The 16,625-nt window shown below is 41.5% G+C and overlaps 1 protein-coding gene across 2 annotated transcripts in view; it reads right to left on the bottom strand.

Moving 5' to 3' along the window:
- The window catches only part of Pid1 (phosphotyrosine interaction domain containing 1), a 216,201-nt gene that overhangs the window by 192,749 nt on the left and 6,827 nt on the right, over window positions 1-16,625 (bottom strand). The window contains exon 1 of one of the 2 annotated variants that reach the window (XM_076914911.1): window positions 15,933-16,068. The exons of the other annotated variant lie outside the window; for it this stretch is intronic. The gene's annotated coding sequence lies outside the window, so the exon portion shown is untranslated. Of the gene's footprint in view, window positions 1-15,932; window positions 16,069-16,625 lie in introns of those variants that run through there. 2 annotated transcript variants of the gene reach the window in all.

Raw genomic sequence — 16,625 nt, 5'->3', positions numbered from 1 at the left:
TAGGTCTTAACACCTCAGGCCTCTGGGAAAAGATGAGGTTCCCATAGACTTTTAAGCACTTCTCACCTCTCATCTCCAAGATCAACAGAAAAAGGGTCCTTGTTTTCCTTTGCCTTCTTCCCCCTCATGAGTCTCTACCAACAACAGCAAGACTCCTGACTGTGTGAGAAAGGCTCTGATTTTTATCAGACTAAATCTTTGCACATATGTGCCCAAACAACCTTAAACATCCGGGTTATCCAGAATGCAAACTGTATGAGCTAGTTATAAGGAAGTCTGGGGAGGACGTGCCAGTCCTTTAATTGGTTTTTTTGCTAATAAACACTTAAGTGTATTTTACAAAATATTTATACTTGTATGGTCTCATCTCATACTCAGAACTGCGTGAGGCAGATATTATTCTGCTCATTTGAATGATTGGGGAAAACAGAACTCGCAGGTTTATATAAATTGCCCAAAGTCATAAAGAGAACACCAGTGTGGGGCTGAAGATTCTTACCCATCTACAGATGCATCATCTCCCCATCTCCTATCATCTAAGCCCATGTAGGACAGGGGAATGCTTCCATGTTTATAATCCATCCCTCCACATCTGGGGTTCAGTTTAGATGGTTATAAACTGTCTTTGGTGTGTCAGCTGTCTGTTTTGTTTGGCTGACCAAATTGTGACAAGGGCTTCTACTGTGACTGAACTGAAACACGAAAACAAGGTTGTTTGTTCTCCCTTTCTGTAAGAATAAAAATAAAACCTGCACATAATAGTCACCAAGGATTCTTGTCTGGGCAGTTTGGAGCTTAAGGACTGGAAACACTTCACCCAGGGCCGCTCCAAATAAGCCCTTTTCATTTAAGTAATTACCAGCTATCTTTCAAATTCATATTAGTCAGGGAGCCAATTCAGCCAGCTCATCCAAAGAAATCATGTTTCAAACTCCATAGCTGTCAGCACTTAGGCCATGAAATAACATTACAGTGGAAATTATGCAAATTAATGCAATCTTCATTCATGTAACATCTGAAAAAAAAAGTGCTTACAGGAAAATGAGGGAACACCAGGTCCATTTTCAAGTTCCCGTATTCTATATTCCATTCCCCTAGAAACATGCGTACACGTAATTGAGGAGTAAAGCCCCATTGCTTACATACCAGCCTAACAATAAACAAGCTGAAGTCAGTTACTCTATTTATGCTGTGCTGTGGGCGCACACACCCATTTATTATCTGTAGGACTGGCTGTGCCACAAACCTTAGTAGCAATAAATAGTTTCAAAGGAGGGACTGTCCACCAAACAAGCAGAAACATGAGTGGATTCTAAAAACTACAAAGATTCACTCACACACACACACACACACATACACACCACAGAGACAAAGACAGAGATAGAGACACAGAGATACATACACAGAGACACACACATACACACTCACACATATACACACACATGCCCATGTCTGTATCAGACAGGGGGAATACTTTTCACATATGTCCTAAATCCTTCAGCTAAAGGAATCTTGACAATTGTTAAACATTTTTCCTGTTTTCTGATTAGTCTAAGTTCTACCACTTCACATCCAGTCTCCAACTGGTCAGATGGGATGAGAAATCTCCTTTAAAAAAAAAGTCAGTTCTTTCACTTTCTTCTGAGGGAATACAGAAACTTATACATGGAGAAGGTTTGCTGTGATGGAGGAGAAAAGGAAGGGGTGCGTGCCCTCAGCATGAAGAAACCCCAAACCACAGATATCCAATCATTGGCTCAAGAATAAAGAAGAACTCTGCATCACAACAGGGAAGTTCCACTCATAGAAAACTGAAAGGAAAAAAAAAAGCTGAAAAACTTTCATAATCACCATGTCTATGACACAGAGGAAACATGAAACTCCAAAGAGGAACAGAAATTCAAGAATGACCTGTGAAAAGTGCAGTGTGTCTCTGGAGGTAGCTTCAGATGCAGATGTAGGGAATAATAATCACTGTGCTGTTGTTATTCTTTTTGTCACTTTTAATCTATTGTTTATAAATTTTATATCTGCATAGAATGTATTTGAGAACATTTTTATTAATTCTTGAAGAATTTTGTACAATGCACTTGAATTATATTCATCCTGTGCATACACAGTTCCCTTTAGCTGCCCCCAGACCCACCCTTAACTCCCTAGGCCCACTCAATTTCATGGCCTCTTTTTTCCCTTTGTTTATCTAGCAACCCATTGACTCCAATTTGTGTGGCCCATATACTTCTGGGTGTGGGATTATACACTGGCATGTTATCGACCTATAAGGGGCCACATTTTTAAAGACAAGACTCTCCTCTCCTCTGAAGCTGCCCACTGCCCATGGCTCCTTGGTTAGGATGGCATGGGGTTGGTTCATTAGCTCCTCCCGCTCTAGGCTAGAATGTTGACTGGCTTGATCTTCTGGAGGTCTTATCTGGACAACAGACATAGGAAAGGCACAGTACACTAAAGTGAGATAGGCAAACAGAAAACAGGTTAGCAATCTGGGATTCTACCTAGTTTGGGCTATGTATATATCCTTCTCAAAACAATGAACCTAGCAACCTGTGAGCCACCTAGTACCTCACACCTGTATCAAGCTGCACCTATACCTGCTATCAACAAAGGAAATAAGTTATTCCCCTTAGAAATATATTTATAATGCCCCATTTCTATTCAAACACACCCAGAAAACAATCCAGGAACCTGAAGCATTGAGCAGTCCCATCTAGAATGGTTTGGAGATATATATCCTGTATGGTAAACTATGCTCTCAAAGTGGCATCTTAGGGATAACCTATTATTTGCCATCTTATGCCTCTGTCTAATTGGGAATACATATGATTAAAATAAGAGCCATTAAGAGAAGTGATGTATGCAACAACGAGAAAACCTATATAATCTAGATCTGTCAATCAAAGTAGAAAACTACCCAATTGGTTCCCCTAGTAAGCAAACACATTCCTTTCCTGAGCTCTATAAGCCCAATAATGCAGGTCCTTGAGTGCCCTCATTCATATGGCCACTGTCAATCTTGACTGCGCACTGCTTCTTACCTGATCTATCACTTTGCTTTAAATTAAATTCCCTCATTACTTCACAATCTATGAGGGCTTTTTATGTCATTCTTAAATAAGAAACCAAGAACCTGGAAATATACAGCCTAGATCCAACAAGTTATAACAGAGGGTTAATGAATATTTTGATGTATATTTATAAGCCTTTGAGTTCCAAGATCCATTGGTCAAGAATTAGTGAAGAACAACAAGAACACTTTGATAGGGTTTATATATAGACTGCCAGGATCTACTGAGCCCCCAGGGTACCAGCTCTCGTATGGCCAGGAGTTTGCTTTCTCCTCTAGTCAAACTTAATCTTCTCAAACCTAATTTCCTAATCTGAATTCTGCTCCCATTTAGAATTGTTCCACTGCTAACAATTATGAAATTATTATGTCACATAAAAATCCCCCCCCCAGTCTAAGATATACAAAGAAATAAAAAAAGATAATGGAAGTATCCCTCTGTCATGCCTTTTCTAACTGACCAGTAAGCATTAGGAGCTCAGATCAAAATTAAACTGCATAATTCAGGGACAAATTGTTGAAATTAAAAGATTAAAAAGCATCATCTCCCTAAGGAAAACAGGCACCTATTAAGTTACCAGATCCATTTTGGTGTATCTTACAAGAAATCAACAATATAACAATACTTCCTAATTCTCCCTCCCACACATACCAACCTTTGGTTCTTCCTGTTATTGCAAGACTGGAGATGGAACCTTCCAAGTCTCAGACATGATAGACAAGTACTTTACCACTAAGGCACATTCCAGAATTTTCCCTTCAGTCATAACCTAAGAAATAAGTTTTGATGACTGTCTAATACAAACACAATATCCTCCTAACTAAAAACCAAAAGAAAAAAAAAGTAAAAGAAAGAAAAGCAACAAAGCAATAGCTTTGAAGCAATAGCCAAATTTGGTTTTCTTCAATGTGGTTGTGACTTCCAGCTAGCCAAGAGCCCACAGTTGCAGAAAAAAAGCAAGAGGGGAGAAAGGAGAGGTGGCAATCACCCCTTGGAAAAGCACATCTCTCTCTCTCTCTCTCTCTCTCTCTCTCTCTCTCTCTCTCTCTCTCTCTCTGTGTGTGTGTGTGTGTGTGTGTATTTCAAAAGGCTCAACAGTTCTCTTGAGAATGGAAAGAAATTTAGGGTAGACTGAACTTTGCTAGCTAAAATTGTGGGGGAAGGAGAGGGTCAAGAGAGGAGAGAGAGGGCAGAAGTAGACCCCAATTTCAGAGCAATTCCACCTTGCATATAAAACTGAGACCCTCGTAAATGCAAATTAACTTTTATTTCCAAAGGATTCCCTCCAAGTTTTTATTGGATGCTGTCCGTACTCCTGAGCAGCCTGCCAACATGCATGCCCTCTGTTCAGAGCAAACACACAGCTCAAGGGTCAACCTCTGCTGAGAGAAGGCATTAAATTATGTTGTGAATAAAAATGCCAATTCCCTGAGCCAAGCAGCAAAACAGATCTGCATTGCACTATTTACCATGAACACAGCAGAGACATAGAAAGATAAATCAGTCGATATTTTCAAACTTGGTACTCTTCCTTCTCCAGACTGCATTTCTTCCAGAAAATTTACTGAACTGAAACACTCATATCAATTTCCTAAAACAGACCCAGGCTAGATTCTACACCTGGATACTTAGATGCAACTCCTCCAAGGATAACTCCTCTAAGGAAATACTGATTTGAATCTGCTTTGGTTGTGTACTTCCCCCAAATTCTCACTTTCTGCAACACCATTCATTTTCTATAAAGCATTGTGTTCCTAGACAGTAGACAGAGGCTGAGTGGGAAGCAGGGTGGGGGACCTGCCAAACTAACTAATGCCAGATGAACTTTCCTGGATCCACATAGCTTTGTTTTGAAGATTTCCGCCTTGCCTTAAATCAAAGTAACCAAGTGAGTCTTAAAGACTAGAGAAGATCACAGTCTCTACTTAGAAGGTCAGACTGCCAAAGACGGAGGTATTTAACTTTTTGGCCTAAAGAATTGCACATCGTCCTTAGATGAACTTACAGAGCCACTCACACTGTTAACCAACAACCACAAATGTTCCTCAAGAAATGGAACCCACACAGCCTAAGACCATGTCTTTTTAACATTTTTGGTCCAAGCAGCTGTTTGCATGCTTAATACTGCTCTCATTGCAGACTCAGAAACAAGACGAGTTCTTCTGTGTGATGTGCACCAAAAGTGCTTGATTTGATTTGGATGCAGGAAAAGCATCCTTACTTAACAGTGGTGACACTCTGCTTTTTCAGCGCAGAGATTTGGCAGGAAGGTGGGAGCAACAGCCAAGTTATAAAAACCTTAAAGATTTATAGCAGATGCCAAGAACAGGCCCACACCCTGATAAACATGGATGGAAATCTTCTTCCAGGGATGGACCAGATCAGGGAAGTCATGGGCCAGGAATATGTCAGACTAAGGATTATGTTTCTTCAGTAACTTAATAAAGTCAGGCTATGTAGATAGGAAGAATGTATCGCCCCTTTGCTCTTCCCAGCAGGCACGCTCAGCTCTTATGTACAGCTTTCTAGGAAAAGAACCAAAAACTCACATTGATGTTCAAGGGAAAGTTCTACCTGTGTGTCCATCAGAACTCTGTTGTTGAGAGCCATGACACCAGCTGTAGCTTACTTCCCAAGGTCCCTGGCCTCAGCATGAGCAACTGGGCTCCTTTCAGCTTCTTCTTTTTTTTTTTTTTTTTTTTTTTTATGCACTAAGTATTCCAACTCCTGGGATTAATCTAGTTTGGGGCTCCCACTGACCTAGAGCAAAGGATTGCATGTTAAGAAGCAGACAACCATCCCCCCAATACACACCCACTAAACAGTCTCCAGACTGGAGTAGAAGAAACATAGTCAAAGCTGTGCAATCAGGATACTGTTCCATGAACATGGAGAAGGTCCACACAAGCATATCAGACTTTCTATGGGATTGTTTCTTTTCCAACTCTTAGGTACACTTTCAGTAAAAACTACAACTGACAGATACTATCACCCAAGTCTGAGGGACACCATCTCCTACAAAGAACTGACTGACACACTGGGGACATACCCTCACATGTATGAGGCTCTAAATCCAATCCCATTATGAGACATAGAAACACTATACGCAGAGAGAAAAAAAAAAAAGAACCTTGTGATATATTCTACGGTCGAGGCTCTGTGGGAGCTGACCTGTACTCATATACTCTGTAGTAAGACTAAATCCCTTTTCCTGTTTATCTTGATTGAGATACCAAGACATTCAGAGACCAAAGCTATCAGCCCCCTTCATAATTTTAATTATAACTTTTAAGTTTTCAAATGTGACTAAACCCCTCCTTTCATTACATGACTGGTGTCTGAGGAATTTAATTCTGGTCTTGTTTTAATGTCATGTTTATTGTTTCCTCAGAGTTATTCCAAAAATGATTTTTATCCCGTATTAATCCAGAGCTACCCTTTTCAGAACTATATAGGGATACAATGCACATTTGTAGTTTGGATCTATACATTATCTAGGACTTTGTATTCTCTGGTCGACCCCGCCCTTTCATTTTGTTCTTGTAACAAGAAACTCAGGCATAAAATATTTCAGAAGATTTTCCAGTTTTTAGAGCCACTATGGGAAAATAAATCCAATAATATAGATAGATGGTATTGTTGTTTGAATGAAAAATGCCCCCCACAGGCTCATGTATTGGGATGCTTGGTCCCTAGCTGGTGACACTGTTTGGAAGATTATGAAATCTTTAGAATATGGAGCCTTACTAGAGGAAGAATGTCATTACAGATAGATATGGGCAGTTTATAGCCTTGTCACACTTTCTGTTCTCTTTTCTCTACTGCCCATGTTTAGGTGAGATGTGATTACTCAGTTTCTGGATTTGGCCACCATGCCTTTTCCACCATTAGGGTCACCTAACTGTCTGGAACTATAAGCCAAAATAGACTCTTAAGTTGCCTTTGTTCATGGTATATCACCACAGTGGCAACAACAACAATCAAAAGAAATCTAAATAAGAAGTATAGGTAGGCAGGCATATAGAAAGATGATAAATTTGAGTGTGATTGTCATGTGCAATCATTTAAGAAAAGTTAATAAAGTTTATGTTTTAATGGAAAATAAAGAAGTAAAAGCTACAATCCGACAGTTTTTCTGTCTCAAACAGATCATAGACACTTCCAGATCCAAGAAAGACATATCTAGAAGGCAGAAGATGGGTTGTGGGCAAAAGGTCTAATTTATTGCTACATCACTCATGATGCAGTGTGATTTAATTCTAGGGACTTTGTTTGCTGAAAATATAATCTAAATTGTCCCAACAATGTGTGGTGGTGAAGCGAAGTCAACACAGAAGCAAGGAGACTCCAGTACAACGAGAAAATGTCTGCAAAGTTCAAAGTAGCATCTTTTCAATGAAGGCAAGGATTTTCTAGGTATGAATCATTGGCCACCTTGAGGATGTCTTCCACTTTGGGTTTTCTGAAACAGCATTTGACTGACTCTGCAGAAAGCTGATAATATACATGTTGAACCCCATCAAATTAAAAACTACCCAATTGCCTTCGGAGTTCTTCTTTCTGAGAATACCTCTATTCCACTGTTTGACATCGCCCCCAAATGAGCCGAATACCCTGACTGTAAGAAGTTCAGTTACCTGGAGTGGTAGACAAGAGTCTTTGTCTATTTAAAAGTAGCCACTTACTTCTTCCTGCCTACAAAACCCTACCTAGACTTTGATGAGTAGCCACACTTCTAGCTCTGTGCCAGTGCTTACCCAGGAGAAGAGGGCATTCCAGCCATACAAACTTTAGAACACACTTCCCCAGAGAAGAAGGGACTACCAGGGTGGAACTTAGACAGCAATGGATGATAATAAAGCAAGCTGTATTAGTTCCCACTTTCTTAACTCAGGAGACCAAGCTATCTGGTCCTGTCTTCAATTCTAAGTCAACCCAAAGTTCATTTTTTTATGTCATAAAGTGAAGGAGTTGAACTACATCAGGGTTCCCAGCTCCAGAATCTACAAGGACAACAGGCTATGTAACCTAATGAAATACACCAACATAGCCTGGGATAAGCTGGAGGCTCCATGCGCTGTACGAAAGGAAAGTACAAGCCCTGCGTCCAACCTCCTATTTTCAAGAGAATCAGAAAGTCCAACCTGCCTTATAAATTCCTGGCATTTTTCAACCCCAGAAACTAATTTGTAAGATTTTTATATATACTGAAAGAGCCAATAGCAGCATTTCTGGAAGCTGGAGCCAAACCTCAGGTCCACATGTTGTCAACTTAAGAAGTCCAGGTTCTTTACTGAGGCTCCCAGAGCTGTGGAAATTCCCACTGTTAAGGATCTGGGGCTATCACCTCTCTCTTGGAAACATAAAGCACTGGCCTCTAAGACCATGAGAAGCCCTGTCATATGTGATCAGACTCGGTTTGTCTCATCTATGGCTTCCCAAACTTGTTCAAACTCTGGACTCTTTGCAGTAAGACCCATGTGAGCAACTTGCTGGACTCGGGCACCATGGGAATCACAAAATCTCTACTCTCTACTCCACTCTAAAGCTGTATGTCTCTATTCTGTGTTTACCCTTGGAGCTAAATTAGAATTTACTGAGCCCAGCAGTGTAGTAGAGACTACACAAGGCTCTTTACAGACCATATACTCCAGCTAACATTCATAGCACCAAGAGCTAAATGTCATTATCCCACTTTTCAGGTTAAGAAAATATATACACAAACACAAAGCAGAGGCCCTGAGGCAATTCTCTGTGAGTAGGCAGGCAAGGGGTGCATGCATGGATGCCCCTCCCCATCCAAGACCCCACCATCCTCTCATGGTCAACAGTCTATGACACAAACGATTCTTGCTGTTTTACATTTGTCTCCAACTATAGCTTTGGGGGTTGCTTATTATATCAGTCCAGTCTTTGGAATCTTTATGCGAAGGTTGATGCTGGTCCAAAGTAGTCAGTAGATCTATAAACTTTTAGTCTCTGAGCAGGTGAGAGCTGGGATGTCTGTGCTTGACAAACCAAAGGACAAGACTTGCATTTAACCCATGACTTCTCACTCTGAGTTCCACATATTCCAGATTCAATGCCAGGTAAGCCTGTGGTCCCCATGACCCTTCTGTTTTTTCCTGTCATCGGGTGCACAAACATTAGGTCCTCAATTTGCCTGTGTTCCCTGTTCCTGACTTTCTTACCCATCTTTCATCCTTCTTCTCAATCTACCTCACTAAAAAGGCTTTGACCTGGACCAGAGTGATGCCTAAGCAGGTAAAAGTATTTGTACCCAAGCCTGACAGCCTGAGTTAGCTCCCTGCAGTCCTCATGGAGGAAAGGAGACTAACTTTTGCCTGTACTCCAAAGGGAATATAGTTAAAAGTAAATACCTAACATTCTGCATGCAGCTCTACAGTGGATACCTAGCTGTGTTTCTCTTCCAGTTAATTAAAAAGTGCCTCTGTCGTGTCACCGTGGCCCCAGATAGTACAGTCTGCTGCCTGGCCTCTTTACATGTGTCTCAGAGTCTTATTGCCTCAAGTGGAAGAAAGATTGAGTGTAATGCCTCAAATCTCCCTCCATGGGAGGAATGTGTTTAAACATTATTTAGCTTAAAACCATTTAGGACACTGCTTTTCATTGTGGAACAATGGCTGCTGATCCAGTTGCTCCATTCAGTCTCCACTACTGTTCTCATGCGCCTGCGTTATTTTTCAAGGATTCTAGCCCTTCTGTCTGATAGGCATATTACTTTGACTCACAAGTTAAAATCCAAAGCCATAAATGATTTTGTTGATGTCCCAGGGTGATGGCACATGTAATTCCAGCACTTGGCGTAGAAAGGAGGATGGTCTGAGAAGCTATAGCACCAAAAGTTAGACAATCTTGAGCTACAGAGTAAGTCTTTGACAAAAAAGAAAATAAAGAAACTTTAAAAGTCAATTCAATAACTAATAGAAGAGAGATTTTCAATGTAGAAAACATAGAAAAAAATGGAAGAAAAGAAACAACAACGACAAACCAACCCAGAGTTCATTATTCAGATTCTAGGCTAGAGTCAGAATTTCCACTGAAAAGAAAATGGAAGGCACAGAGAATTGTCAGGATTTCGGATTGAGAGCAAATGGAGAACGTACTGCTAGCTCCTTCCATAGCTAGCACAAAGCCTTGTATACAATTTTACACACATGCATGCACACTTACATACACATACAATTCTTTTCACAGCTTCTTATAGGTATAGTTACCATGAAATAAACTGTGCTATTGGATATAGCTTGAGTCATGTATACACCCAGGAAAACACCACTATAATCAAGACATGGACACATCGTTACTCCTAAACATCCTCAAGTCCCTCATCACCCCTGATTCTCCGTATATTCCTAGTCAATGTTGCTCTCTTGACCTTCCCACCACAGTGCCTGGGGAGTTCTGATCCCTTACCCACACTTGGTCTGGTGTCAGCCTAATGCATTTGTTTTGCATTTTATTTACTTATTTTGTGGGAGGTGAAAGAAGTGTAAGATTCATATAGAGGACAGAAGACAACTTACTGGTATCACTCTTCTTCCAACATGTGGTCTGTGGGGATGTAACTCAGGATGTCAGGCTTGAAGGCATGTACCTTTACCCACTGAGCCATCTCTCTGGCCCTGGTAAAAGCCTTTAGAATTTTGACTATTCGGTTGTCATAGGGTGATACCTCCTTGTGGCTTCAATTTTCCTTTCCCCAGGGCTTCATAGTATTGAACATCTTTTCACATGCTTATCTGCCAACCATGTGGCTTCTTTGTGCAATAAATTTTTCTTCCCATTGTAAGGAAGTTATTTACCCTATTATTAAGTCCTGACAATGTATTTTCTTATATATCCAGACTCCAAGTCTTTTACTATATCCAACATGCAAATATTTTCTCTCTTATCTTTTTTCCCTCATCAGTATCTTTTAAAAAGAACAAGTTTTTAAAATTTAGATGCAGTTCAATTTGCTATTGTGTTTTTCTCATTATCCTATAAAATCTCTGTTTAACTCAAGAATTTTGTAGGTGATACACTATCTATCCTCCGGACTTCAGTAATGGCTCCATTTATGCAACATTCCAATGTTCTTATTGTCCTGTTCCATCTATGCTAGTAAAGACTTCTACCCTTGAACTACCTCCCTAGCCCAATATGGAGAAATTCTTGCAACACTGATTTACATAGAAAGCACAAAAGAACATGTATGTACCCTAAGCACTCCCTCACAAAGCAATGACTAGACAAATTACAGCCCAGCCCCACCACAGAACTATACCCAGCACTAAAGGGAGTGAACTGGAAAAGTAAAGACCCCCTCAAAAAGTAGAAAGTGGGATAAAAATGCATTTGAAAAACTTAAATATGCCCAGAGAGAGTGACCAAGAAACAACCACTAAGCTAGAATATACAGAGACAACAAAAGATTTTCTTCATGATTAGATTTGGGAATGGGGCACTGAACGGGATTATTAATTTCTTTGCATACCTTAAGACTGTCTTATTTGTTACCTTAAGCAGATACTTTTACACAATAGCAAATCTAATCAAGGATGAAACAGTAGCGTGCAGCATGCAGCTGTATCTCCTATTTGCACTTCCATTTTGAAACAATTCTTGGTTTTATTTATTTGTAATGGTTGACGAACTAGGAAGAAATACATCAGTGGATAGAAGAATCCAAAAGTTAGCATTTTAATAAGTGTTGTGAATTGTTACATACAGGGAAAATATCATCCTGTATTGAAATCTTAACCTCAGTCTCTCAGAAAGTGACTTAGTTTGGAAATTTGGGTGGTCTTGCCTGTAGTTAGTTAATGGGACTTCATCCTAGAGTGAGTTAGCTTTCTGATATACCCAGATTGATGTACTTATATAGAGGGAGATTTAGACATGGGGATGGTGCCATGTAAAGATGGCAACTGTGTTGCCATAGGCCATGGTATTCCAGAGACTGCCAGCAACTACCAGAACCAGAGAGAAGCCTGCAGTAGATTTCCCCGCACAGCCTCAGAAGGACACCAGGCCTAGATCTCGAAGTGCAGCCTCTAGAAAAAGGATGCACTCCATTGCTTTTGCTTGAGCCATTCCAACTACGGTACTGTGTAAGCAACCTTAGAAAATGTATGACTCAGAGGCCAAGACTTCAACTCCAAAAGCAAAGTGAAGCATCTATCAAAACCACATCCCATAGCCTGCAGCTCAGTCCTCAGGAAACAAGCTCAGGGACACTGAATGCCAGTGTCCACTGTCCACGGTAAGGATGGCCTTACAGCAGCATGCTACTTACGCAGAGAAAAGTAGGCCATTCCCAATGCCCTGGCAGCCACATGTGCTGGGCCAAAGATCACATCTTTAGTCCCAGACTACAATAATAGAGCGGCACAGGGAATTGTTTGTTGCTGAAAGAATAAGACAGGTTTTGTTCTGAGGGGACTCGATGGTTTGAAATCACCAAGAAGACACACCGCTGGGCATATCTGTGAGAGAGCTTCCAGGAAGCACTAGGTAGGGGAAAGATCCATTCCTGTATATGAGTAGCCCCATCCTAGGGGCTGGGATCCAGGACTGAGTGAAAGGGGAAAAGGAAGGAGCTGCCTGAGTGCCTGCATTCATATCTGTCTTCTTGAATCACCCAGATGTGAAAAACTTCGGCCTACCACAGCTGTGGGATGGGCCAAAAGCCCTAACCACCATGCCCTCCCACCACGATAGATGGCATCCACTCAAAGGTGAAAATAAACCTTCTTTCTTTCAGTTACTTCTTGGCTGGTTGTTAATAGTGATAAGAATCGTGGCTCGTACAGGGTGAGTGGCAATGTGACATCTCTTACTCCCAGTGACTGTGCAATTTCTCCCGGCCCTAGGCACATAGGCACAATCCCTGCCTCTGAAGTAAAGAATAAAAAGCCAAGACAGTATTTACCCCTTGAAGAAAGAGAGGCCAAAAGACAACTGGACAGCAAACAGATGCCTTGGCTTCACTGCCTATGAATGAAAAATGTCTGTCTCTCACGGCTAAAAGAGGTGAAGGTTTTAGGTTACACCTCAAAAATGAACTTGACAGGAAAGAGTATCTTCTGACTCTTGGCACACTTATTTCTGCCTTAAAACGATAATTAATCCTTCTTCGAAAAAACAGATGCATGGACCATATAAGACAATACAAAAAAATTAGAACCAGATTCAGTCGACCTGTATACAGGTTCAATGACTATAATGAGCTGTCCAGGAGATCGGGCTAAGAGGCACACGCTCTGGGCCACTGGCATATTTTCCCAATCAGGAAGAGCCAAACAGCCGAGTTCAGCTAGCCTGGTCTATCAGGCACATTTGAGAACAAGATTCTAAATCCTACTTGGACCCAGTCCACTGGAGAAATTCCAATCAACTCCACATCAAGGCGACATCACAACACAAAATCTTTTCTAGTCTTGAAGTTTCCTGTCTTCATAGCAAAGGGAAATTCTGTCATTTTCCCAAAGTCCCTGTCATCAGGGACAAAGCACATGTCACATTCAAGGTGGTCAGTCTCATCCTAGAAAGCTAATCAGAGAGGATAGAAGAAGAAATACAGATTGTCTGTAATTAGTCAATGGGACACCATCCTAGAGTGAGTTAGCTTTTGCTGTTTTCAAAGTTAAAGTACTAATAGAAGGAGGAGACTCACTGTGACCCAGCACATGACACCTGGGGGCAGGAAAACTTATAGACACACATAAACAAACTGAGAAGGTGGCAGACTTCCATTCAAGAAAGCTTCCTAGCTCTCAAGGAATGGATTACACAAACCAGGCAGCTGAAAACAACAGGATCTATTCCCTCACAGTCAAGAAAGCTAAAAGGCAAAACTAGAGATGTTAGCCAGACATGCTCCACCCAAGGCTTCAGGGAAGAAATGTTTCCTGAACTCACCTAGTTTCTGGTATTTTCTACTGATCCTTGGCATTCCTTGGCTTGGTGTAGCAGAATACCATCCTCTACCTCCATCTTCATTGCTGTCCCCATGCCTATAAATCTGTCCTTATTACCAGGACAGCAGCCATTGGTCCTGTGATATAGTAGTTTGGCCTTGTCATCATCTGATTGCATCTATATATTTTTTTTTCAAATAAGGTCACATTTGCAAGTATCAGAGGTTAAAGTTTCAACACCACTGCCAGGAAGACACAGTTCAGCCCATAACAGTAAGATGTGGAGACCTTAGTTTGAACCTAAATTTTGGTCCCCTGTCCATTGTGCCAAAGACATAAACAATAAGATAACATGCATGCTTAAATAATGAAAGAAGGTGGCATGCTCCAATATAACTTTTCCTTGGCAGGTAGGTTCCCCAGCTGTTTAGCCATCCAAATTCCTTCCTTCTTACCAGCGAAGCTCTGTTACAAATATGGTTTCAGCTTTATCTTTTGTTGTTGGAGAATCACAATATGGCTACTGAGATGCCAGCCATAAGCACAGAAAGAAGACAGAAAAGGGGGAAATGGCTATTCCTTCAAAAGCTTCATTTGTTATTTGTGAATAAAGTAGACTTTTTCCTATAGTATAGTACTTAAAATTGATCTCTGAAGATGCTTAGACCATGTGTGATAAGATGGGTATGGCTAGATTTTATTTCCTGATCCGGTCATGGCTCTGTTAGCAGAGGGTAATAATGCAGGATTGAGGAGAGCTAATGAACTAACCATAACCTGTGGCCATCCATTCCATCACCATTAAAGGAGAAAAATTCTCTGTCCCTTGGGGTTTTCTCAGAGGTTCAATATACTTTCAATACACAGCAAAAATATTTTCAACATAACACACAGGACAAAACGTAGGATGAAGGCTTGAGGCCAGAAATCTAGATACAGACAGAAGCTCTTTCTCCAAGGAGTGCTGGTGTGGGGAGGGGAGGAGGGGAGACAAGAGAGTGTTTAAGGAAGCTCCAGAGACTCTGTATTTTGGGTTGAAGGAGAATGTCCCCCATAGGCTTAGATATTCAAATGTTTGGTGCCCAGTTGGTGGCACTGTCTGGGGAGGTATACCCTTTCAAAAGAAAGTAAGACACTAGGGGTGGCCTTTGAGAGTGCATAGCTTCACCCTCCTTCAGTTCAGTTTCTGCTTCATGTTTGCAGCTGAAGATGTGATGTCTCAGCTTCCTGTTCTAATAGCCCGCTGTCATGCCTCCCCAACCATTATGTGTTCTCCCTCTCCCTCTCCCTCTCCCTCTCCCTCTCCCTCTCCCTCTCCCTCTCCCTCTCCCTCTCCCTCTCCCTCTCCCTCTCCCTCTCCCTCTCCCTCTCCCTCCCCCTCCCCCTCCCCCTCCCCCTCCTTCTCCTTCTCTCTCTCTGGAATCATAAGCCAAAATAAATTCTTTTTCTATAAGTTGCTTCTGGCCATGGATTTTATCACAGCAAGACAAATAAATGAATACACTTAATGTTATATTAAAAAACTGGTTACTGTTACCATTATAATCATTAATAATAACCATTATCTATGAATATAAGTTTGCAACAAATAGATACTAATATTTTTATTGTCTCCCAACATTAACTGAAACTGGCAGGAAATGTAATGATCACTGATAAACTCCTACCCACAATCTCTTTCTTTACTGCCCTTTTGGGCAACTGTATCTCTCAGAGGACCTGGAAGCTGTATTCTTCCAGCTGTGAATAACAGAGAGCAAGTATGGATTTGGAAACTTTTAGAATTCCTTAAGGAACTAAAAAGTTCCCCTAGAGACATGGCTCTCAACCCCCACAATACACAGGACTTTCTAAGAGTCATCTTAGATGATTGATGTCCCTAGAGATGTTTGTAACACGGCAGAAACCAAGGATGTAGCAGTACCTTAACACAGGGTCATCTCCAAGACACTCAAAGCCAGGCCCCTCCAAAATAGAAAACCCAGTGGCCATGGTCACAGAGCTAGTGACCTTCTTCCAAGACACAACCCAGCTCCCAGCTCCCAGCTCCCAGCTCCCAGCTCCCAGCTCCCAGCTCCCAGCTCCCAGCTCCCAGCTCCCAGCTCCCAGCTCCCAGCTCCCAGCTCCCAGCTCCCAGCTCCCAGCTCCCAGCTCCCAGCTCCCAGCTCCCAGCTCCCAGCTCCCAGCTCCCAGCTCCCAGCTCCACCCTCACTCTCAGAAGTGTTTGAGAGAGTGGCAGAGTTAAACACTGTACCCGTGTTCTCCACTCCCAACTGTGAGGATAACTCCATGCAATGGCTCATACTCTCCCACTGGACAAGACTGAAGGAGCTTCCTTAACTACACCCAACCACCGAGAAATTTATATCATCCACAAAGCTTCTAACTAAGGAAGCCAGAACTCTCAGAAACAGTGAAAGTCGCAACACACACCAAAGGACAAAATAATACCAAGTTCAAGTTGGAAACAAAAACTGAGTCCTCCAAAGTGTACAATGATATCCTTCCTTTCTAGAAGCTTCTCACATACACCTTCACCCTGAAGGGGTCTTGAGACCTGTTACATATATGTACTATCATGGCAGATGGGAGAGAAACACACTTCTGTTGAGTGAGG

The sequence above is a fragment of the Arvicanthis niloticus genome, chromosome 17 (genome assembly GCF_011762505.2).
Source record: "Arvicanthis niloticus isolate mArvNil1 chromosome 17, mArvNil1.pat.X, whole genome shotgun sequence".
NCBI classification, from domain to species: Eukaryota; Metazoa; Chordata; class Mammalia; order Rodentia; family Muridae; genus Arvicanthis; species Arvicanthis niloticus.
Note: the sequence above shows the minus strand (reverse complement) of the source record. Positions and strands in the feature narration are given on the sequence as shown.